Source organism: Periplaneta americana, chromosome 8 (assembly GCF_040183065.1).
Source record: "Periplaneta americana isolate PAMFEO1 chromosome 8, P.americana_PAMFEO1_priV1, whole genome shotgun sequence".
NCBI lineage: Eukaryota > Metazoa > Arthropoda > Insecta > Blattodea > Blattidae > Periplaneta > Periplaneta americana.
This window is the reverse complement of record NC_091124.1, coordinates 36,420,479-36,446,291: the sequence shown is the minus strand read 5'-3', so window position 1 is coordinate 36,446,291 and position 25,813 is coordinate 36,420,479. Positions and strand designations below refer to the sequence as shown.

At 33.7% G+C, this 25,813-nt stretch overlaps 1 long non-coding RNA gene across 2 annotated transcripts in view; it reads left to right on the top strand.

Annotated features, from left to right (window-relative positions):
• The window catches only part of LOC138704646 (uncharacterized), a 1,589,272-nt gene that overhangs the window by 1,393,966 nt on the left and 169,493 nt on the right, over window positions 1-25,813 (top strand). The gene's annotated exons all lie outside the window — the stretch shown is intronic.

Sequence of the window (25,813 nt, the reverse complement as noted above, 5' to 3'; positions counted from 1 at the left end):
ATATCATATCATATCATATCATATCATATCATATCATATCATATCATATCATATCATATTATATTATATTATATTATATTATATTATATTGTCCTCTCCAATTAAAATAATTTCTGGTCTACGACCAAACACCAGCAATGCTCATTCGGTATTCAAATTTATTAAACATTATTATGTCCTTTTTCTGAACTTATGTGGAGGTATTATTATTTTACTCAATTTGTATTGTTATTTATCTTTATTTCGTATTATATATATTTTTTTGTATTTATTTACAAAATGTATTGAAATGATATTGTACGGTTTTGCTTTAGTAGTGTTCTCTGACAACAAGCGACTTAAATTTCTTTTCCAACAGATGTACAAAAAATGAATAATGTGGACCAATGTAAGTAAAGTAATATAGTGATAATAAAAAAAATAACTTTAAAAATTAAAATGAACTTGCATCTTAAAATGCAGTAGATAACAAACACTCTAGGATAATTCAACAGCCAAAATTGCCCTTATTCATCATAATAATTTTCAAAGAGCTACGATCCCTAAGACGAAATCTATGGCAATCTGATTTCAGGTATTTTTTTCTTTAATTTTTCATATACCGTAACAACCAACTTCCCATGGCGATGACTGCATTAGAAAGTGATGGGAGGGCAGCATAACGTTCCGGCTACTTTTTACATCTAAGAAAACGTCGATAAAAAAAACTCCTTGATAAAAAAATTAAAGAACTCTGATCTCAACGAAATTTGATTTCGAAGTATTGACTACAAATATACTAACACTACTATCGCTTCTATTATAGTTACTAATAATTTCTGAGTTCAATATATTCAGAAAAGGTAGTAGTTTCATTTAGAATATGGCAAAAGGCAACTGAATTCTTGTGTAGAAAGACAAAGAAACAATCTGTTGTTTTTGTTAGCTGATAGCTTCACATTATAGCATCGTAAATAAATAATAATTAATAATTATTGATTGGAAGCCTTTTAATGATTTAATACTGTAGTTATTTCTGTGTTAAGAACCAACATAATGATACATTAAGAGCTAAATTAATCATTATAGTAATATGCGTTACAAGAGCGGTATGTTGAAGTTTTCATGTTCCAGGAAAAGATTGAAAAAGCGAAACGTAGTTAAGCTTTTTTAATTTCCGAGAACATGAAAACAAACATACCGCTCGTGTATCGTACATTATTTTGTGCGAAGATTAGTTTATTACATACCTGAAAGAGGAATTTCTAATTAGTTGCAATGAAATCTCCATCTTGGTTTCTGTTCAATGACGGCAACTTTGGAAAACAAATATATCTATCTTCAACACTGTTCATATAAAATGTTTTCTGTGTTTACTATACTGCAGTAGGCCGTGATATACGTCTGTCTTTTTTTCCCCCAGTCTATAAATGCGAACTTAAAACAAACGGTAAGGTTATGTAATCATTTATTTTTCATTTTAATCTTTTAACAATATTATTTATATAACATATTGCAGTAATAACATCGGCAAGTTTAATTTTTCCGGTCTTGTTGATTTTTTCACGGCTTCCTTGCTTCCTTCCTTACTTGCATTACAAATGCAGTAACTTTTGTGGTGTTGTAGAGTTTACTTAATTTTTGCAAATATTTAAAAACAATAATTAACATTGCAATTTAGGTGAAATTGCAGTGGTAAGTTTCCAATTTATAATTATTACTATATTGAACGTCTCTAAAAATAATATGTTAAAAGCCTAAAGCAGTCAAATGAATATGACGCTTAAGCGGTAAGAAGAGGGAAATTGTTATGTGTGTTACGTTGGGAATACTGAATGTGGTATTTCACACTTACAGCGTATTGGTTTTGTGCGGAAAGCAAGCAAATTCGCACGATCTCGCACAAAATTTTTTATTTACTTATTTAATTTCAGTTTTCAATTTATTGTACTAAATTATATTTTGAAATAATGGGAATATTATTACCTGTTTTAGTGTGTGGCTTAAGGAAAACTAATAATTAATAATGAGCAATAATATTTCTCTGAAGAATTCTACATTTTATTACCTGGCCTGAAAACATTATTTAATCTATTTTCAGTGAAACTTCAGAATTTCGAAAAATTATATTAAACTTTTTGTTCAGGAACACCATCCCTCTCACCAGTAAAATTTTCAGGATGTGTACAGTTTACATCCTGCATAATGGAGCTGCTAGTTATAATAATAGGCCTAATTATGGTGAAGTAAATGAGAAAGTACAGTGAAGTGACAGGGGAGTTATGAAATCCCTTGGAATACGTGAAACGTCTTTATTCTTGATATATTATTTTTAGGTTAGGTATGGATGGAATAGAGGATTAAATAAATACTACCACAGACAACATGAGTACACTATTGCCCGGTTTCTGGTACACCTCAGTTAACTGTCAGTTACTTAACTGCACTTATAAATTTAACTGCACTGACAACTTTCATGAGTTTTCGAAAAGTTAAATGTAGATTTATCAGATCTTGTAACTAACAGATGCTGTAACTTCAAGTTCAGTATCTCTTGTTGTCCATAGATGTCTCCACTAGTATTTTGTTAGTGATTTTTTTATAGTTACTTTTGTTTGCAGGCGTTTTCAGTAGTAATATGGCAGTGAGCTCTGTACTAGTAGGAGCAAGGCTTTTTAATTAAGGAACCGTGTGATAAACGATAGTGTACATGTACATTTCCATCTCAATCGTAATATGGTTAAAAAGTCAATAATAATAATAATAATAATAATAATAATAATAATAATAATAATAGTAATAGTAATAATAATAATAGTAATAATAATAGTAATAATAATAATAATAATAATAGTAATAATAATAATAGTAATAATAATAATAATAATTGTAATAATAATAGTAATAATAATAATAATAGTAATAATAGTAATAATAATAATAGTAATAATAATAGTAATAATAATAATAATAGTAATAATAATAGTAATAATAATAATAGTAATAATAATAATAGTAATAATAATAATAATTGTAATAATAATAGTAATAATAATAATAATAGTAATGATAGTAATAATAATAATAATAATAATAGTAATAATAATAATAGTAATAATAATAATAGTAATAATAGTAATAATAGTAATAATAATAATAATAGTAATAATAATAATAATAGTAATAATAATAGTAATAATAATAATAATAGTAATAATAATAATAATAGTAATAATAATAATATTAATAATAATAATAATAGTAATAATAATAATAATAGTAATTTATTTATTTATTTATTTAGAATATTAACGTGCAAAAACAACAGCACAAGGCCAATTACAGTTTTGCACGATACAAAACAGAACAAAACAACAAATGATGATGAGAATGAATGATAGAAAATGGCAATGAGATGAAATACAAACAATATAATGGTCTACATCAATCATTGATCAAATAATAATTATAAAATTATAAAATTAGTACAATGAGAATTGAAATAATGGAATGGTCTACATGAATCAATAGACCAAATGCAAGAAATATATGGACAAATAATTATTAAAATTAGATCAGTGAGTTAAAACTCAAAGATATACTACACATTAAATGGATCCAAGTTGAATCCATGCAAATTAGCATATTTAATGCATCTGCAGACCGGAGAGAGAGATTTAGGATTCTTATTATAAAACAATTTATGAAATCTTAAACCATTAGCAGGAATACGAAGACTGATATTGCTTATGAAAGATTCACAATCAATATCACCCTTAATGACTTTGCAAAAAAATAAATAATCAAGATCCTGACGTCTGGTGAACAAACTACCGCAATTGAAATAATTGCATTTAATCTCATAGTTATAATCGGAATTTGGTAAAAATCTATAAGAACACAAGAAAATAAATTTTCTTTGAATATTCTCCAATTTAGCAGAGTCAGTGGAAGTAATGGAGTAATAATAATAATACTAATAATAATAATAATAGTAATAATAATAATAGTAATAATAATAATAGTAATAATAATAATAATAATAATAATAGTAATAATAATAATAATAGTAATAATAATAATAATAGTAATAATAATAATAATAGTAATAATAATAATAGTAATAATAATAGTAATAATAATAATAGTAATAATAATAATAATAATAATAATAATAGTAATAATAATAGTAATAATAATAATAATAATAATAATAATAATAATAGTAATAATAATAATAGTAATAATAATAATAGTAATAATAATAGTAATAATAGTAATAATAATAATAGTAATAATAATAGTAATAATAATAATAGTAATAATAATAATAGTAATAATAGTAATAATAATAATAATAGTAATAATAATAATAATAGTATTAATAATAATAATAGTAATAATAATAATAGTAATAATAGTAATAATAATAATAATAATAGTAATAATAATAGTAGTAATAATAATAATAATAATAATAGCCTAATGTGCCCCTTGAAGGGCAAAGGCCTCCTGCTAGAGGGTAGCTCTGTTTCACAAACGCGGTGAGCTACTCCGCGTCAGGTTGTGTCTAGTGTTTCTTTGTCTGGTTGGAGTTGATTTCGCTGTTACTTTGATTAATTTGATTTCACTAACACTTTTATTATATTGAATGCACTATCACTGACTCAACTTGGGATGTTGTTTGTGGCTGGCACTGTCTTCGTTTGTAGTCGACTTCCAATTGTTCTCCATGTTCCCCTGCTTCTTGCTATTCTGAACCATTGCTAACCTGCTTGTGTTGTGTAGAAGTCTGCCCACCTCTTCCTTGGTCTGCCCCTGTGCCGGTCTCCTGTGCGCGGGTCCCACAAGGTGGCTCTGTATGTCCATCTTTCGTCTTTCATCCGCGCGATGTGGCCTCCCCACTTCCACTTCAATTTGTTTGCTCTTTGTGTGACGTTCGTTGTTGATGTCATTTGGGACAGCGACTCATTGGAAATTCTGTCTCTCATAGTTATTCCCAATATCTTCCGTTCCATTTTCCTTTGGCATATTTCTAGCGCATTCATCTGTCTGTTTGTTGTCGACCATGTTTGGCATCCATAAAGTAGGCCTAGTGTTGGGTAGACGCAGGTTTGTAGTACTTCGAATTTGAGTCTTCTGCTGATTGTCTTGTCCAGGAGTATGAAAAAAAAATTGTTGGTATTTGGCGTGATCATCGAGGTAAATAATACTAATGGAGAGAGGGCTAGATGTAATTTCTGCTACAAAAAAATGCAACCGCAGTCATCTGTGGTGGTTATGGCAGCCATATTGGTAAAGAAAAATATGTTACATTCGTCCATATGAATGCTTTCATGTGTTCAAATGGACTTTTCGGAGACCGAAATACCATTGGCATTGATAGAGCATCCAAGGATAAGATATTCCTTGACTGATGACATAAAATCTGAAGTTTATGACGAAAATTAAGCGTAAGATATTCGAAATTGTCTTTACAAACACACATTATTATCCTAATATATCATAGAAAGTAGAACATTTACCGTAAGTTACATAAATAAAACGTCAAATTTTTTTAAACTATACCGATAATATAGTAAATTATACATCTTGATTGCACAACTTTTAACACTATATCACTTCGGAATATGTATGAAAAGACTTTCTTGTGTTAAATTCTAACGTACCTTGTTTACATTTTTCGATCTATTTACGTTACAAAGATCACATCACAGCCATAACAAAATTACAAAACACCTCCACATATCCAGAACACATCACAAATGCTAACCACACTCACAGAGACATCAACACAGACATGGAAATACTACAAATCCAACCAAAAAGCCAGCAACTAAACACACTAGAACAATATGAAATATACAGACACACGAAAACACACCCCAACGAAATTCTCAACACACAACTCAATTTCAGAACACACACACTCTTTGACTCTACATTATACCACACGAACACACCCTCACAGGAAACAAAACAAGAGGCGCCAAGACCAACAACGACCAGTTCTGTGGATGACCCATAAATAGGTCGAAAAACGTAAACAAGGTACCTGTACGTTAGAATTTAACACAAGAAAGTCTTATCATACATATTCCGATAGTAAATTAATTAATTCCGGTTTATATTATTATTTAATATCAGTTATTATAGGTTACGAAACAGTAATGCAGTAGCGCCGCATGTCGGTATTTGTTCGAATCAGTACTAACAACCAGGTAACTACAGCACGAGGCACAGTTACCAGTTGAAACACAGATAACTGTAAAGATGACGATAACTGTTGTTTCGGAAACTCGTTTCAAACATATCAGCGCGTTAAATCGTAGATAACTCTGTATGTACAGGTAACTTGTTTTTCCAGAAACCGGGCATATATCCAATAATAATTAGAGAATGGAGCGAGTCGGACCGTGTGGAAAACCTCGAGGCATAAAGTTCACCTTCGTTTCCATGGTACCACGAGTAACGTCCGAGTTTGTAGAAAAAAATTGAATGTGAAAACTTTACAGTTTTTATCTCCTTGTAAGTCGAGTATAGACACTTAACGTGGAAAGTAACGAATAAGAGAAATAGAAAAACTTAAAAAGATGTAGAAAACTTAGAAATATGCGATGATAAAATAGTTATAAAATTAATTATTTCAAAAACAAAAATCACCAGAATGAAAGAGAGTAGAATTAGGAGAAGAAAGATGCTGGTGTTACTCTCGGTTAGTCGGCAAGGTGCGGTGATGAATTGAGTCTAAGCTATATGTTTAACAATTTGTTTTTCACTGGCATCTTTTACTGTTCCTGGAACTCAGTTCATTACTTGTCGGCGATGCAGTTAACCACGATTGCCTCTTCAGACCTTGAGTTAGATCGATGAGTTTTTTACGATTGTGTCTTAATGGTGTAAAATGGACACGTATAAACATTTTTATTTACAGAGACGGCAGTTACTTGATTGTGTTTCGTACAGTACACCCACTCACTGATAAACATTACCTTCGTCGTTGTTGTAATATTTATCTGCGTCATTCTATGCTTGCTCTAAATCCAACGTTTGCGGGTTCAAATCCGGTACAGATTTATAGATTTTTAGGGGTAATGAAAATTAATTATATAACTTGTTTCGAAAGGAGAGTGACTGCTATATAAAAAATCTTCTGTATTGAAGGTGAAGACGAAAATAACTACAGAAACTGTCTCATAAGCGATGTCGGTTTTGGAGTGAGATTTTAGTTGCAGTGTGTTATGAAAAGAAATTAATATAATCTTCAAAGTAAAGGTCATTAAATTCTAGTCTTGAGCCACATTTCAGTGAGATTTCTTATCTCGAATAGGTACTACCAGTTTCTGGATTCCGATGCGAAGAATTAGTTGATACTATATATTTTAACGGATTCCAAATTTTGAAAATTTCTTCCACGTAGGAAGTGGACCATGGATCGAAACAGACGGTAATCTTAAGACGTAAGATCAGGGCTATATGCCGGGTTTCGTAGCAGTTTGATTCCTTCCAATTCCTGGATTATTTTCCATAGTTTTCTAGTAGTATGGCGTCTCGCATTGTCCTGTGGTAAGAAAATTCTATTTCGATTAACTAATGCCGGGTACCCTCTCTCTTTCTCTCTCAGAAATTCTTGAACTCGTTCTAGCTGTTAAGAATAAAGATCTACATTCACTGCACGTGCATTTGGAATAAACGTCCAGTGAATCATACCTTCAAAATTCCACCAGACACGTAACATTACTTTGAAGCTGAACCGATAATGTTTAACGAAGACTTTTCAGGCTGACGGGGATCGAGCCACTGTTTTCAGGTGTCAGAGTTATGGTAGTATACCGATGCAGGAGGCCCTTGCCCTAATGGGATGTAGTGGGGTTTATTTAATTATTTATTTATTTATTTTTATTTATTTATTTACTTTTTATTTATTTATTTACTTATTTATTTATCTATTTATTCAATTAATTAATTAATTTATTTATTTATTTACCTGTTTTTCATCACATGTGACAACCCTTCTGATAAATCTTTCATCCATGGGATTAGCTGACAAGAGTTACCCACTCTGCGTTGAGCCTGTTCAGATGTCAATTTATGATGTACAGATCTACAACTTCTGTATGATTTTCTGAGCGTCTTAATGTGGCGGTGTATTGTATCGTTTCAAGCACCAAGTTCTTCTGACAACCTACCAGTAAATTTTTATGGATTTTCTTCAAATCTGCGTGTACAGACGTGGACAAATTATTAGCAAAATTGAAGATTTTTATTATATATTTTTAGAAAATATGATCCTTCAATTTAGATTACAGTTGACCTTTTTGTGTATTTCCAAATAATTAGCCAAATTGAAGATTTGTATTGTATATTTTTCAAAATTTAACTCTTCAATTTGGACCACATTTGATATTTTTGCATATTTACAAATTATTAGCAAAACTGAAGGTTTTTTATTGTATATTTTTACAAAATTCGATTCTTCAATTTGGACTACAATTGACATTTTGGATATTTCCAAACTATTAGGAAAACTGAAGATTTTTGTTTTATATTTTTACAAAATTTGGCTCTTCATTGCAGTTGACATTTTTTCTAATTTACAAATAATTAGCAAAATTGAAGATTTTTATTATATATTTTTACGAAACTTGACTCTTCAATTTAAACTACAGTTGACATTTTTGCATATTTCTGTCTACTGTAATGATGGAAATATGCAAAATTAACTGTAGTCTAAATTGAAAAGTCAAATTTTGTAAACAGAATTATCATAAAAATCGTCAATTTTGTTAATAATTTGTCCACGTCTGTAATCTCAGTATTCCATACCTAAGGCTTTCCAGGACATTGTAAGTCTTTAATGTCTCCTTCTCCATTATTGAAAAACTGGAATCATCGTTGTATTTTACGCTCACTAACGACACCTTCACTCTCGAATTCACATATTCTTAGATCCGCGACAGTAGCTTTATAATATTATTTGCAGTAGTGATTTAAAGAACTCTAATCTAAAATTTTATCACATCCATTTTGTATTCTTGATTTAAACAATTGGAGACTGTCAAATGCCCATAATACTTACTTACTTACAAATGACTTTTAAGGAACCCGAAGGTTCATTTTCGCCCTCACATAAGCCCGCCATCGGTCCCTATCCTGTGCAAGATTAATCCAGTCTCTACCATCATATCCCACTTCCCTCAAATCAATTTTAATATTATCTTCCCATCTACGTCTCGGCCTTCCCGAAGGTCTTTTTCCATCAGGTCTTCAACTAACACTTTATATGCATTTCTGGATTCGCCCATACGTGCTACATGCCGTGGCCATCTCAAACGTCTGGATTTAATGTTCCTAATTAGCCTATGTCACGTGAAGAATACAATGCGTGCAGTTCTGTGTTTTGTAACTTTCTCCATTCTCCTGTAACTTCATCCCTCTTAGCCCCAAATATTTTACTAAGCACCTTATTGTCAAACACCCGTAACCTATGTTCCTCTTACAAAGTGAGAGTCCAAGTTTCACAACCATAAAGAACAACCGGTAATATAACTGTTTTATAAATTCTAACTTTCAGATTTTCTTTTAAAGTAGAGTAGATGACAAATGCTTCTCAACTGAATAATAGCAAACATTTTCCATATTATTCTGCATTGAATTTCCTCTCGAGCGTCATTTACATAGGGATGAAGTTACAGGAGAATGGAGAAAGTTACACAAAGCAGAACTGCACGCATTGTATTCTTCACCTGACATAATTAAGAACATTAAATCCAGACGTTTTAGATGGGCAGGGCATGTAGCACGTATACGCGAATCCAGAAATACATATAGACTGTTAGTTGGGAGGACGGAGGGAAAAAGACCTTTGGGGAGGCCGAGACGTAGGTGTGTGGATAATATTAAAATGGATTTGAGGGAGGTGAGATATGATGATGGAGACTGGATTAATCTCGCATAGGATAGAGATCGTTATCGGGCTTATGTGAGGGCGGAAATGAACCTCCGGGTTCCTTAAAAGCCTTAAGTAAGTAAATGTCATTTATTTTTATTACTGCACATTCTCACATTACACAATAATAACCATAGTGTCCTGTAAATTGCATTGCCCAATTAAAAAAATCATGAAAATCTTGCAAAACATCAAACTAAAAATCTGACATCACTTATAAGACGAACTAACAATTTGTCATTTACCACAGTTCTGTCCGTTATGATAGTTTCGCCTCACAATAATCTAGGTTTTTCTTTGTAAAGTTTGAGGAGTTGTTTCTAAAATATTATGGCTTATATTTCTATCAAACTAAAATTAATAGCCTGAACTTCACTAATTTTTGTAATATTACTGTTGTATATATTTAAGTTCCGTTTCCTTCAAACCGTTCTTCTTTTATTTCCTTGTTCCTCTTGTTGTCGTTGTTGTGTACTTGCTTTCTATTGGCTCCTTCTTCCACCACTGACGAAATACCGTATATGTAATCCATCAAGAAAAGAGGGAGGTCGGGAAGAGGTTCGAAAACCCGCTTATCAGAGCAACAAAAGAAAACTTTTCCTACTCACAGTGTCTACTTTCTTCATCTTCAATCCTCTTTCACTCCAGGATCCTCGGGTTCCTGCCTTTCCCCCGTCTTGCCACGCCTTGCTGTAGGGTCTTAAGCTGAGCCCTTCCTTCTCTTTGGGGGGAAAGCATTTCCATAATAAATTCACTAGCTATACCTTTATAAATAATAAATAAACTATAAACTCGACCTAATGTAATTCAATAAGGCTACAATACTTGGCGAGGATGTGTTCGACTGTTCGATGGGGGTGGTTGGGGGGGGAGATCGACTGTAGATGAAAATAGACTTTGTTGTCGAAGAGTTACGAGTATACAGACAATATTTATGTACACCTTCATGTTGTGTCCCTGATTTCTGGGTTAAAAGTTAGGGTGTAATCTGCTAGAAGAAGTGGGGTGGGGAAAATAGAATTTGCTTGCAAGAAGTAAAATTTTACATGAGGTAGCTTTGATCTTAAGGGTATATGTACGTGAACGACCACAAACATTATCAGAAAATGCAGCCTGTAAATTTCTAAAATTTTATAAGAAAATTAACTCACAATTGTACAAAAATTATAAGGTACCACAACAAAACTTATTAGAACTTAAATATTTGATAAAAGTATAAAAAAAGGTTACTAATAATAGTTTTCAAACCAGTTTTATCAAAGTATGAAAAAAAAATTCTGCAGTTACATCATTTGGTCCACAACTGTGGAGTAACGGTTAGCGCGTCTGACCGCTCAACCAGGTGGTCCGGGTTCGATTCCCGGTCAGGGCAAGTTACCTGGTTGAGGTTTTATCCGGGGTTATCCCTCAACCTAATATGAGCAAATGCTGGGTAACTTTCGGTGCTGGACCCCGGATTCATTTCACCGGCATTATCACCTTCATCTCATTCAGACGCTAAATAACCTAAGATGTTGATAAAGCGTTGTAAAATAACCTACAAAATAAATACATCATTTGGTAACCCTAACATTGTTATGGTCTCTCTGATATCTTTAATATTTTTCCTGTCCACACCTGTGGAGTAACGGTCAGCGTGTCTGGCCGCGAAACCAGGTGACCCGGGTTCGAATCCCGGTTGGGACAAGTTACCTGGTTGAGGTTTTTTCCGGGGTTTTCCCTCAACCCAATACGAGCAAATGCTGGGTAACTATCGGTGCTGGACCCCGGACTCATTTCACCGGCATTATCGCCATCATGTCATTCAGACGCTAAATAACCTAGATTTGATACAGCATCATAAAATAACCCAATAAAATATTTTTCCTGCATGTAATAAACCCTTATTTCTGAAAAGTAGACTACTCTCAGATATGTAGAGCTGTTTATTTTAATTCAGTTAATTTTTTATTTGTCCTGTATAAAATATATTATTTTTTTTTATTTTAGTAGGTTATTTTACGACGCTTTATCAACAGCTTAGGTTATTTAGCGTTTGAATGAGATGAACGTGATAATGCCGGTGAAATGAGTCCGGGGTCCAACACCGAAAGTTACCCAGCATTTGCTCATATTGGGTTTAGGGAAAACCCCGGAAAAAATCCTCAACCAGGTAACTTGCCCCGATCGGGAATCGAACCGGGCCACCTGGTTTCGCGACTATACGCTCTAACGGTTACTCCACAGATGTGGACTATATTAAAATTTGCATAATGTTTTGTGACCTAATTTTTCTATTTTCAAAGAAATGGCCATTATCGTAGTCTACCTTTTGCATAAATGCATGTTAAATCAATGTACAAAATTTCAGAATTCTATGTCTAATGGTTGTAGAGTTATGAAGTATGTGTGCAAATTTTCAAATTTTGGAAAATTTAATTTAAAGTAAAAAGTGAATTCTAAAAAATATTATTAGTAACCTTTTTTATACTTTTATCAGATATTTAAGTTCTAATAAGTCTTGTGGTACCTTGTAATTTTTGTCCAATTGTGAGTTCATTTCCTTATAAAATTTTAGAAATATAGAGCCTGCATTTTCTGATAATATTTGTGGTCATTCACGTGCATATACCATTAAGGAATATTAAAAGAGGATAATGAATTCTATGCGACCACTGGAAATAGCCTGTTGGAAATGTCTTCATTCTTCTAAACGAGTTACGCTGAATTTTATAAAACGAAAATGCGTCGTTTGAAATTCCTGGTTGTGTATTTGCAACACAGCAAATCTTCGGCGTAGTTGCCAAGGGGGATAAAGGATTACCTCACGGATGATTTTTCAATAATATTTTATTTTTCCCCATTTTTTTAAATTCCATATATTTGTCCGTCATATGTCTACTAACAATTTTAATTAAGAACAACAATAATATTAATCTCTTAAAGATCTAATTCACATCATTCAAGTGGGGTGATCATGTTACCCACCTTGGTAGGCTATGTCATGAAAATTCCAGGATATAAAGTTCATTTTCTAGCTTAATTTTCTTCATTTTTGAGTTTATCTGCTTCCAAACTATTTCATTTTGTGTTATTTAAAACTCATTGAAAGACGGGAAGCAAGTCGTACACTTAGGAACAAAAAGAGAGATTACTTGAAGGAAAAACTCAACGAGTAGAATATTTTCCGACGCTTTGTCCACATGTTAGCACAGTCGACTATATACAGCCACGAAGCTTGAGTTTTGAGGGTGCTAGAAACAATAGACTGTGACGGTACTATTTTGCATTGTCTGTAATGAGGCGATATTAGCGATCCTAGTGGTGAGCAACTATCTAATGTTTGCATATTTACTACGTATTGAGCTTCGCGACTGTATCTACTAGACTGTGATGTTAGGTTATTTAGCGTCTGAATGAGATGAAGATGATAATGCCGGTGAAATGAGTCCGGACTCCAGCACCGATAGTTACCTAGCATTTGTTCATATTGGGTTGAGGGAAAACTCTGGAAATAACCTCAACCAGGTAACTTGCCCCAACCGGGAATCGAACCCTGGTTTCGCGGACAGACGCGCTAACTCCTCAGGTGTAGACAACTCAATGAGGTAGAAACATAGTAAGAATAAAAACATTAGAGATTTATATAAAGGCATAAAGGAATTTAAGAAAGGATATCAGGCAAAGTTATTTATGTATTTGCTTCGAACGAGACACAAATCAAGCACTGGAGATAAATGCTGACAAGCGAGCTAAATATGTACCTTGTCTTCCATACCTCAGTGAAAAATATGGCATTTCGCTTTACAATTGGGATGTTACAGGCTTACTATTTGGAGCGAGGGGTTGTTTACCAAAATTTACATGTAATATCCTTAAATCCTTTCAAATTCACTTTTATGAAGTTCAGAAGATTGTAATGGAAATTCTCAAAGCCTCTCTTCAAATTCTACACTATCATCTATATGTTAACACGTAAATTTTTGTTTTGATGTACAAATCGAATCATTATTTTGCTCGTTCCATTTCCCTTTATCTTTTATGTTCGTTAATTCCGGATCCCAGTGGTCAACCTCGCTTGAGGACGGATGATTTGAAATAAATCTTAGTTTCCAATTATTTATTTTTTTATTTCTGTGTGTTATGGTTTTCCTAAAAGTGATTTTGTTAGAAATATTTATTAGTGGAGTGTTTTTTCGAGATGATCATTGTAGTGGTGTTCGAATATTAAATTTCAAGAAAGAACTAGAACTTTTTATTAGGTTTATATTCTTATTTATTTATTTTTAGAAATTAAATTTGGGGAGGGATTTTGTGTTATTATAAGCAAATGGTTTTGAGATGTTCATGGTTGTATAGGTGATATTCGAATATTTAAATTTAAAGAATTAACTGAAATTATTTCCAATTTATGTTACGGAGTTGTGACTTTCATTGCTTGTAAATGTGTTTTCCACCATATAAAAATATATAGCATTGAGTTGTTTGTCTTGAAATGGAACGGAAGCAAGTTTAAATTTACTGTAGCTATATGTTATCTCATAGTGTCATTAGTAACATAATATCTAAAGTTCAGTAATTTTGGTATACGTTTTCAACAAAATGAAACGGGACTTTTGAATCAACCTGTATTTTTTTTTAAATGGGATAATTATTTTATATTTTCACATTTTCTATAAGTTTACAGCAAAAATACATACATTGTTGATATTTCAAATGGTTAACAAAGAGCTGTAGTAGCCTATATATGGCTTTGATTGGGTCCATATTCTCATCTTATTAGTACCACAATATTGCTGTTATATAGTAATAAAAGCAATAGTCATGAGTGGTACAAGTCGAGAACAAAATTAGAAGAACAAAGAATAGACATACGAGAATAAAAGGCTGGAAAAGTAAAGATGAAAACGAAATGTCAAAAGAGAGAGGAAAAAAGATGAGAACACGAAGGAGAAAAAGAAGAAGAGGAAGAACAAGAAAGAATAATATCTGAAAATAGGAAAGAAAAAGGAAAGAAGAGAGAGAAGAATAAGAAGAATAATATTAGGGAAAAGAGGAGAAAGTAAGAAAAGAAAAAAAGAGATAATCATAAAAAGTAACATTAGAAAAATAATAATAAGAAGAACAGAAAAGAATAAATGTATGTAGAATAGAAGTGAAGGAAAGTATGAAGAGGATGAAAAGAATGAGAGTAGGAAAATGGAATAAAAAGAGAATGTAATGAGAAAAGGAGGAAATAATGAAAAGAGGAAGAAGATAACAGGATGGGACGAAGAAGAGATTGGAAGAGGAAGATAAACAATAATAGGAAAAGGAAGAAGAAGAAAATAATGAGGAAAAGTAAGAAAATGAATGAGAAAAATACAAAAATAATGAAAAAATAAGAAGAGAAAATAATGGGAAGACAAAAAAAGCCATGAGAAATAATGATGAAGGAGAGTAAAATTGTGAGAAAATAGTATGAAGAGAATGTAAGTGAGGAACATAAGTTGGAGGGAAGGAGAAAGGAACTATGTTAAATTGCAGTACAAGGAAAAAAGCAGAATGAAAAAGGATAGAAAATAGCGAGAAGAAAATATCTATATGAAACGAAGAGATGTAGACAACAATAAGAAGACATGGAAGTTAAAAACTGGTAGAAAATGAAAAAAGCATAGAATGAGATTAAAAGGAGAAAGAGCGCATGATATAGAAAAGGGAGAGAAAAGAAAGATAGAAGAATAAAGCAGGAAAATAAATTATGTTTAAAGAAGAACTGGATCCAGAGAGAGGAGAACCAAGAGAAAGAAGAAGAAAGGTGCGAAAGAGGATTAGAATAAGAAGTAAATGAAAAGGAAGAAATAATAATAATAATAATAATAATAATAATAATAATAATAATATTATTATTATTATTAGTCTATTGTTATTGTTATTATTATTATTATCATTATTATTATTATTATTATTATTATTATTATTATTATTATTATTATTATTATAACGGTAAAGCTTTATTATGTAGGTGATCGTCACGTAGCTAGCGAGCGTGTGTGGTAATCGAACTGTGTACGTACGGTATCTGGAACTAACCCAGTCCAACTGTACGTGCGCCCCGCCCCCCGCCGCGCTTGTCACACCCCGGCGCCTCGGAACATTCGATTGTAACAGGTGTTGGAATGCATTAACGGGAACAATGCCGCCATCTAGTCAGCAATCTTGTATTTTTTTTTATACTTCCCCTTTGTCACTGTTGTCCTCGCCCAAACAACAAGCAGTATACACAATGAACAGGCACTCCCACCTTCACGCTGAAGTGATTAATGGGACGTGGCGGCACACACGTCTTACAGCCCAGACTAGGATGGAGGGTCGATTACTTTTGATTATTCACACGTAGAAAGATGGTTCTCGTAGGATAATTTACGAAATAGTTACAGCAAATAACATACCGTACATATTTCTAACATTTTCTTCTTTCTTATGCTCATATTTTAAAATATTTTTTTTGCATCGCTACATTTTTATATTATAACCAGAAGTCCTTAACATTAAATTGAAAATACTCCAGTTTCTCCTACCTTTTTCATTCCACCGCTGTTCTATTATTGCCGATTTTTGTCGTCCTTGGCGGCCAAATAATCAGGTACCAGATCCAAGGTTTCAAACTCTTAAGGAACCAATGAAATTTTAAGACATAATAAAGTCTTAAGGACTTCAGACTAGATTTATCCTAAGGTCAATGTCTCGATAGAGATTGTAGATTTATCTGCAGGCCAATCTTTTGTTTGAGACTATGTATTTACAGGCTAACGTCTCTATTGAAATTGCAGGCGTATCTTCAGGTGAACGTCTCAATTAAGACTTTGGATATATCTGTAGACCAAATTTCGTTTAAAATTGTAGATATATCTGCAGACCAGCGTCTCGATTGGGACTGTAGATGTATCCGGAGGTAATCGTCTCAACTGAAACTTTAGATATATCGACAGGTCAACATTACGAATCAGATTGTAGATGTATCCAGAGGTAATCGTCTCAATTGAAACTTTAGATATATCCGCAGGCCAACATCTCGAATCACATTGTAGATCAGGCCTGCACAAGGTTTGTGCTCTCCGAGCCGGCTCACAGCTCATGAGCGGAATGCAGGTATTAGCTGCGCTCTGTATGGGGTGGACTGGAAGAAGGGGTGCTCTCGTACAGAATGTACACAAAAGGAAGTACTATTACGAGGTTCATGAAATGAATTCCCGTTCAGTGTTTGCAAAACTATCTTGGACTTATTAATTAATACAGAAAAATATTATTTTACAGAAATAATAGAAAATTTATACCTACTTAAATGTACAATATCATTTTCTTATATTTTTATTTATCAGTACATCAAAACGAGGTTTTATTCTGTTGGCAGCTGAAAGGAACAGTAGGCCTACTGATCGTAATGAAACATCAGTTACAGATGTTCGATGCCTGCCTTTATTAAAGTTGATTATAGAAAACAGTTGCTCACAAATATAAATGTTAAGCCAAACATAGCAATCATTTTCACAGCCAGCCTGTGTAGTCGTGGATATTATTGCTAATGTTTAGTCTTGTAAAACTCAACCAGGCTAGTAGTATTATTCAAACGATCTTTAGCCCTTAGGCATATTGAAGATCCATAAGTCCGAGCTGCAAATCGATAAATGTTATGTTTTATTTAACGACGCTCGCAACTGCCGAGGTTATATTGCCCGGAATCGAACCCGCAACCTCGGGGATAGAAGGCCAGCGCTATACCAATTTCGCCAACCAGACCCACCTGTAACTTATATGGCATTGTTTCAACTGGTGTTGAAGGAATTTATTATGATAACTTTAAACTTCTTTCCAATTAAGACAGGAGTTTTAGTAGGTTATTTTACAACGCTTTATCAACAGCTTATGTTATTTAGCGTCTGAATGAGAAGAAGGTGATAATGCCGGTGAAATGAGAACGGGGTCCAACACCGAAAGTTACTCAGCGATTCCTCATACTGGGTTGAGGGAAAACCCCGGAAAACCTCAACCAGGTAACTTATCCCGACCGGGAATCGAACCCTGGCGACCTGGTTTCGCGGCTAGACGCGCTAACCGTTACTCCACAGGCGTGGACCTTAAGACAAGATCTTGGAACCTAGAATTAAATTCATTTTGAATATCAATTAATATTTGCACATAATCGTTTAACATGGCTTCATCACGAGCAGTTTCTATGTTTCGAAAGTAAACCATATTGCCTTCCCGAAACTGACTTACGAGAAGTGTAAGTTTACGACTGAAATCCCATAATTTATTCAACATATCAACACTGAGCTGGCTTTTTCCCTGAAGAGAGATATTTAAATTCTTGAAGATTAATATCTTTAGTATCTTTATGTCTGGACTCGTAATGACGGATTATCTTACGTTTCTTTCTACCTTTCAAAATGTTGTGGCACTGAGCACTAAGTATTTACTCCAGCAGCTATGAAAAAAATAAGCATTTTCCCATGCAACATTAAAAGAATTTGCCTGATCACCACTTTTCCGTCTTTTAGATTCCTCCATACTGTACTGTAGCAGTAGGTAAGCAACGTGAAACAGTTACTGAGAATAGGCCTACACACTGCACTCCACTAGACAGCTGAGTGGTCGTTTCCCTCTCCTCTACCTATAGCAAGTCTATGTCATTCTGACGTATCTTCCTCTCCGATTCGGCGAGCGGTAAACACAGCTCTCCCGCTCCGAAGGAGCGCTCGCGCTCGTCGAGCGCTGTTTGTGCAGATATGTTGTAGATGTATCCGCAAATTTCGTTTTCAGAGGGATTTAAATTAAGTAACAAAAGTTAACAAGAAAAATAAAATAATTTACGAGCCCTGTCTGCCCTATGTCTAACAGGATATAACCTACAACTAGACAGATGGACAGTCATTGGTTTACTATTTAGCAGCAGGAGAGGAGTTTCAAAATTAATGTGGTCTTATTTAAAAGATTTACAGGCTCCTCTCGCTTGGTTATGTGATATTACATAAAACATAATCGGGAATTATTAAAGACCAATTTACAATGAAAATTACACATAACCGTAACATAAACACAGAAGTTTGCGCCCAGGTTACCAAATGGGATCATTCACAATGACTCACATAAACACTGACATTAACATTACCGTTAGACGTTAACATGAAAGATTGCGAACTCCAAAATTTCATCCTTATGCTTACGTGATTTGCAAACAATACACAATCGTGGAGCGCTGAAGTATACGACAGAATATGAGGAAATGACGTCATTCTTATGTTTCCATGGTTACCAAGTATCTTTGCGGTTATGTTTATGTTCCCATCGTGACTTATTGATTTGACGGTAACGTCCACTTCACTCGCTCCATTCTTCTCCATATCCACATTTCAAATGCTTCTATTCATTTCTCTTCATTTCGTCGTAATGTCCATGTTCCTGCCTCATAGAATGCCACACTCCACAAAGGCACTTCACTAGTCTCTTCCTTAGCTTTTTTTTTTCCAGAGGTGCGCAGAATAGTTATATGTTTCATTATTATTAGTACCACACAGGCATGGATAACGATATTTTTCCCGAACTTGCAGTCCCGAAAACTTATCCTTATTTTCAGTGCGACTGTCAAAACATTTTCTCCTCTGGAGTTAACTTGCTGTAGTGAGCTAAATTCTGAATGTCGTTTGTACCTTTTTCCATGAAAAAAATGTTAGTGCAAACATTTGTGATGCCCCACTTCGATTACTGTGATATTCTGCTTACTGACCTAAGCGTTACTTCGGCGCAGAGACTACAACGTGTTCATAATATGTGCGTCCGTTTCGTCTGCAATATTGCCGGGCTGATCACGTAACACCATCCCTCGAAATGTTGTCCTCGCTCCGTCTAAAAGATCGTAGGAAAATCCACTGTCTTTCCCTTCTCTTTCACATATTGCATTTCTCCACTCCTGTCTATCTTGCGTCTCGTTTTCAAAATTTATCCACCCATCATAACCTAGACACACGATCACAACACTCCTCAATATTATCCATTCCCTCCCACCGAACATCCTCATATTCATCTTCTTTCACTGTGGCTGTTCCTCGGCTTTGGAATTCCCTACCGAGTAATGTCAGGGACTGTCAGACATCAAACCAATTTAAGAATAGGCTAACGAAATATTTTTCTAACAATTCTTGTTAACAATAATTGCCGTTTCAGGTTTCTCAATGTTTAATGGTTATATATATCACAGATAAATATCTAAATTATCTCATTATTATTATTATTATTATTATTATTATTATTATTATTGTTGTTGTTGTTGTTGTTGTTGTTGTTGTTGTCACTATTTCTTAACAGTGTTTATTATTGTCACACTAACATTACTTATCCAACTTTCATTATTTACTTTCATGTTGTTTTATGGTCTAGATATTAATGTAATAACTGTGTAAGCAAGTGTGTTCAATTAGAATTAGAGTCTGGCTGGGCGGAAGAGAAGGCCTACTGGCCTTAGCTCTGCCAGATTACGTACTTACGTACTGGCTTTTAAGGAACCCGGACGTTCATTGCCGCCCTCACATAAGCCCACCATTGGTCCCTATCCTGAGCAAGATTAATCCAGTCTCTACCATCATATCCTACATCCCTCAAATCGATTTTAATATTATCTTCCCATCTACGTCTCGGCCTCCCCAAAGTTCTTTTGCCTTCCGGCCTCCCAACTAACACTCTATATGCATTTCTGGATTCGCCCATACGCGCTACATGTCCTGCCCATCTCAAATGTCTGGATTTTATGGTCCTAATTATGTCAGGTGAAGAATACAATGCGTGCAGCTCTGTGTTGTGTAACTTTCTCCATTCTCCTGTAACTTCATCCCTCTTAGCCCCAAATATTTTCCTAAGAACCTTATTCTCAAACACCCTTAATCTCTGTTCCTCTCTCAAAGTGAGAGTCCAAGTTTCACAACCATACAGAACAACCGGTAATATAACTGTTTTAAATAAATAAATTATTATTTTTGTTATTATTACTATTATTATTATTATTATTATTATTATTATTATTATTATTATTATTAAATATCATCTGCTTTTCGACATTAATAAAGTTATCTTTTAGTTATAAAATAGTACATACTACCCCATTATCTCGTGGCTTAGTTGTCTCATGGGTGATGCCCTATTGTTGTCACTTATGAGGTTCAAACGTGTCTTGGGACAGTTAACTAAACAATAACATATTAAAACACTTTAAACTGTGTCCTTTTTTAGACTTAATGCCGGAAATAACATGCGTCTAAAGATAGAATAGACTTGCCGGCTGTTTACATGTAAATCTGGTAGTAGGTGCGACAACTCTTGCCCAGTCCAAGGCCGCCGCGGTCCACTCTATTTCTAGACGCACTGTATTATAAGTTTATTGTTTTAATAAATGTTTATGGCGTTTGTTTTCATAATAGGCCTATGATCTTGTAATTGAATCGTGAATTATCTAGTACCTTTTAAGTTAAGGTCGGTTAGATAGAGTAGCTATCAGAAATTCAAAGTACCATGTAGGAGTCACAGTAATAATTAAAGTAGACGTTGAGAACGAGTGCAGCCACAGACGTAGCTCGGTCGGTTAAGGTGCTTGCTTGCCGATCCGGAATTTCGCTTGGGCGCGAATTCGATTCCCGCATGGGCTGATTAACTAGTTGGGGTTTTCCCGAGGTTTTCCCCAACGTAAGGCAAATGTCAGGTAATCTATGATGAATCCTCGGCCTCATCTCGCTATCACCAATTCCATCGACACTAAATAACCTCGTAGTTGATACTTACTTACTTACTTACTTACTGACTTACTTACTAATGGCTTTTAAGGAACCCGCAGGTTCATTGGCGCCCTCACATAAGCTCGCCATCGGTCCTTATCCTGTGCAAGATTAATCCAGTCTCTATCATCATATCCCACCTCCCTCAAATCCAATTTAATATTATCCTCCCATCTACGTATCGGCCTCCCCAAAGGTATTTTTCCCTGCGGCCTCCCAACTAACACTCTATTTGCATTTCTGGATTCGCCCATACGTGCTACAAGCCTTGCCCATCTCAAACGTCTGGATTTAACGTTCCTAATTATGTCAAATGAAGAATACAATGCGTGCAGTTCTGTGTTGTGTAACTTTCTCCATTCTCCTGTAACTTCATCCCTCTTAGCCTCAAATATTTTCCTAAGCACCTTATTCTCAAACACCCTTCATCTCTTTCCCATTCCGAGGCTTATTGTATGGATTCGTAACAAGCTGTTTTTTACGGTGATGGGTTGTTAGCCCTTCGCCCAACCCCCAAGCTGGAGGACCACCTCTTATCGGCTGTCGACGACTGCTTATTCAATATATTCGCAGCTGCCCTCCATATCTGAAGGCCGTCTCCTCTATCCGCAACGTAGTTGATACAGCGTCGTTAAATAACCAAAAAAGAGTGGAATAACAGTTAGCATGTCTGACCTTGAAACGAGTGGGCGCGGGTTCAAATCCTGGTTGGGACAAGTTATCTGGTTGAGGTTTTCTCCAGGGTTTTCCCTCAACACCTTAAGAGCAAATACCGGGTAATTTTCTGCGCTGGACCCTGAACTTATGTTACTGTCATTATCACCTTTATCTCATTCAGACGCTGAATAACCATACCAATTGATAAAGCGTCGTAAAATAACCAATTAAAAAACGAGTCGGCCTCGGTAGCGTAGTTGGTATAGCGCTGGCCTTCTATGCTCGAGGTTGCGGGTTCGATCCCGGTCCATGGCATTTAAGTGTGTTTAAATGCGACAGGCTCATGTCAGTAGTTTACAATTCATTTTTATATTTTCAGATATGCCTAGTAATAGAATAAGTATATATAAATTTCAATCATAAGACACATCTATTTGCAAATGTTTATTTGCTACATGAGTATGGAATTATATTAACGTTTTCGCCTTATTGGGCATTCATCAGATATAATAAAATATGTAATCTGAACGTTGATCAAATTGAGCAAATAACAAATGAGCAATGTATTATACTTGGTGTTGGATCTTCATGAGCTTTATGTATAAAACTATAAATAAAATTGGAGGATAATTAATTTCAATGTGATGCAAACTTTAAAATTGAATTAAAATTGATTGTGTATACATATAACTCATGTTACAGTATAAATACAAATTAATCAATTAGAATTATACGAATTATCAGTAATGTTAAAATAAATTATGAATAAAATGAATAAATGAATATATTATCTTAAAAGAATTAATTAAAATTCACATTGTTCGAAGATGAAATGTCTTAAGGTACTAGGCTATATACAATATCGACGTTGTGTTGTGACTGATGGATCTTATGTTGTCGATTGGTTGTAATTATACATGTAGAATTTCAATCGTATAGTATGCGTTCGCTTGTGATCTGAATGTTACCTGACATTGATGCAAATAGTGGTTGTTATTGATCATTTAGATCTAAAATATTCTATCTGATTTTAATAACATACAGATAATTATCATTGATGATTGCTGTGTGTAATCAAAATTTATCAGGGACTGTATATGTAACGATGATTTATATGTATATGTCTTGATGTTTGTAGAAGTAGTTCGCTCCAAACCACCAACACACTTCTGCGGAACAAAATTCCGGCACACCGGCGAAGCTGATATAACCTCTGCAGTTGCGAGCGTCGTTAATTAAACCATATTTTTTTTAACAACAACGAGAACAATAATTACTACAAGTATAGAAACTAACTTTATAAAAATTAACTTTAAAACCGAATACACAGATTTATTTATATAGAACTAACACATTTTTTCTTTCTTTATTTCAAAACCAATGATGTTAGCCACAATTTGTTACACCTCAAATGTAGAATATCTTTGGGAGATTACTAACCTCTATAACACATGTTGAAAATTCTTTATTTATTCAGCTGGAAATTCACTTAATGACTAGTTTTTAACGTCAAATTAAGCAGGAGTTTTGAATCCCTGTCACGAGATGCGCAGATGTTTATTATTATTTACTAATAGCAGAGCATACTATTTGCCGTTACGTTTCAATAATTTTGTTTTAAATATCCACGAAAGTATTTAACTTTAATGAAAAACTTTTTCGACGCAACTATGATGAACCTGGCAGCTTACAAACATTGAAAACAGTTTATATCAGAACTACATTTTGCCGTATACGCCCTTATTCGGATGACGACCGCAATTAATAGAAATAAAAAAAAAAATAAAAATAAGAGTTACTCTGTCAACGTGACATTCCCCACCTCTGTACTTCTATCACTGATTAGTTATTATTATTATTATTATTATTATTATTATTATTATTATTATTATTATTAATAAATAGTTCTGCCGATTGCCAAACTCTTCAAAATGATATTAACTCCATTGAACTTTGGTCTGACATTAATGGAATGAAAATTAATGAAACAAAAACTTTTGTCATTTCGTACTCTCGAAAAACTACTTCCATAAAATTTAATTATTCTCTTAATAACGCCTGTATTATTAGGAAAAATTCTATAAAAGATCTTGGTGTACTACTCGATTCTAAATTATACATTCACGATCATGTTCAATATATTTATAATCATTCAATAAGAATGCTTGGTTTAATAAGGTCTATAACTTATTCTTTTTCTACTCCTGAGTCACTATTAATTCTATACTTTACTTTGGTTCGCTCTAAACTTGAATATGCATCTGTAGCCTGGAATTCCATTACTTCAACCGATTCGGTTAAATTGGAAAATATTCAAAGAAAATTTATTTCCTTATGTGCTTTTCGATATATACACAATTCCACTGACTTTAACTATGATATTACCTGTAAATATTTTAACTGTTGTAGCCTTTATGCTAGACGTCTAAATCTTGATTATCAATTTCTTTGCAAAGTTATCAAGGGTGATATTGATTGTGAGTCTATCATAAACAATATCAGCCTTCATATTCCTACAAAAAGTTTAAGATTTCAAAAAAATTTTTATAACCGAAATTCAAAATCACTTTCTCCAGTCTGTAGGTGCATAAAATATGCCAATTTGCATGGGCACAATTTAGATCCTTTTAAGGTTTAGTTTCGTTTTGATTATTAGTTTTTACTGTTTGTACTCAATTGTATTCATGTATGTTTTTGTTATTTAAGATATTATTTATTTTTGTTTTGCACCTTTGTATCTTCTGTTTGTGTACTGTGCTGAACTATAATTGGCCTCTGGCTGTTGTTCAGCACACAAATATTAATAATAAATAAATAATAATAAATAAATTATTAAGCAGAACTGTTGATAAAAATATTTTGCTGTTTATCTTTATTTACTTGATGGATATGTGTATTTCTGTGTTATCTTGTCAGTGTTTTAAAATTTCAGTAGCAGATTTTTTTATTTAATTAAATAGCCTAAATATCAAAACACATCCTGCGTACAAGCGAGATAGGCAGGCGCGCTGGCTTGACGTACGGACGGACAGACAGACAGACAGACATAGTTGAAATAATAGACGCATTCGCTCAGTCACAGAACAAATGAAATTGGGTGACGTTCGCCTCTGTTTAAAAGCAGCTCAGTTCCAAGTTGACGCGAGTGTTCATCCATATATGTATTATCATTATTTTATATTCAGATTTGGATATTATTCAGCCGGCAGCCAGCAGCGCTCGACGGATGAAATGAATGAATGTATAAATGAATATGTTTCGGCATGGCTTGCCTCTCCTCCGCAGCGGCCCTCCCCCCCTCCGATACCCCTATCCGCCCTCCCGTCTACGAGCTGTGCAGTTTCCGTTCTTGTCAATGCATGAAGGCAGCACATACTGCCACAAGAAGCAATCCCTAGAATACAGTAAGGCAGCATTCGTCCCGTCCAAGAAAGTATGTACACGATAA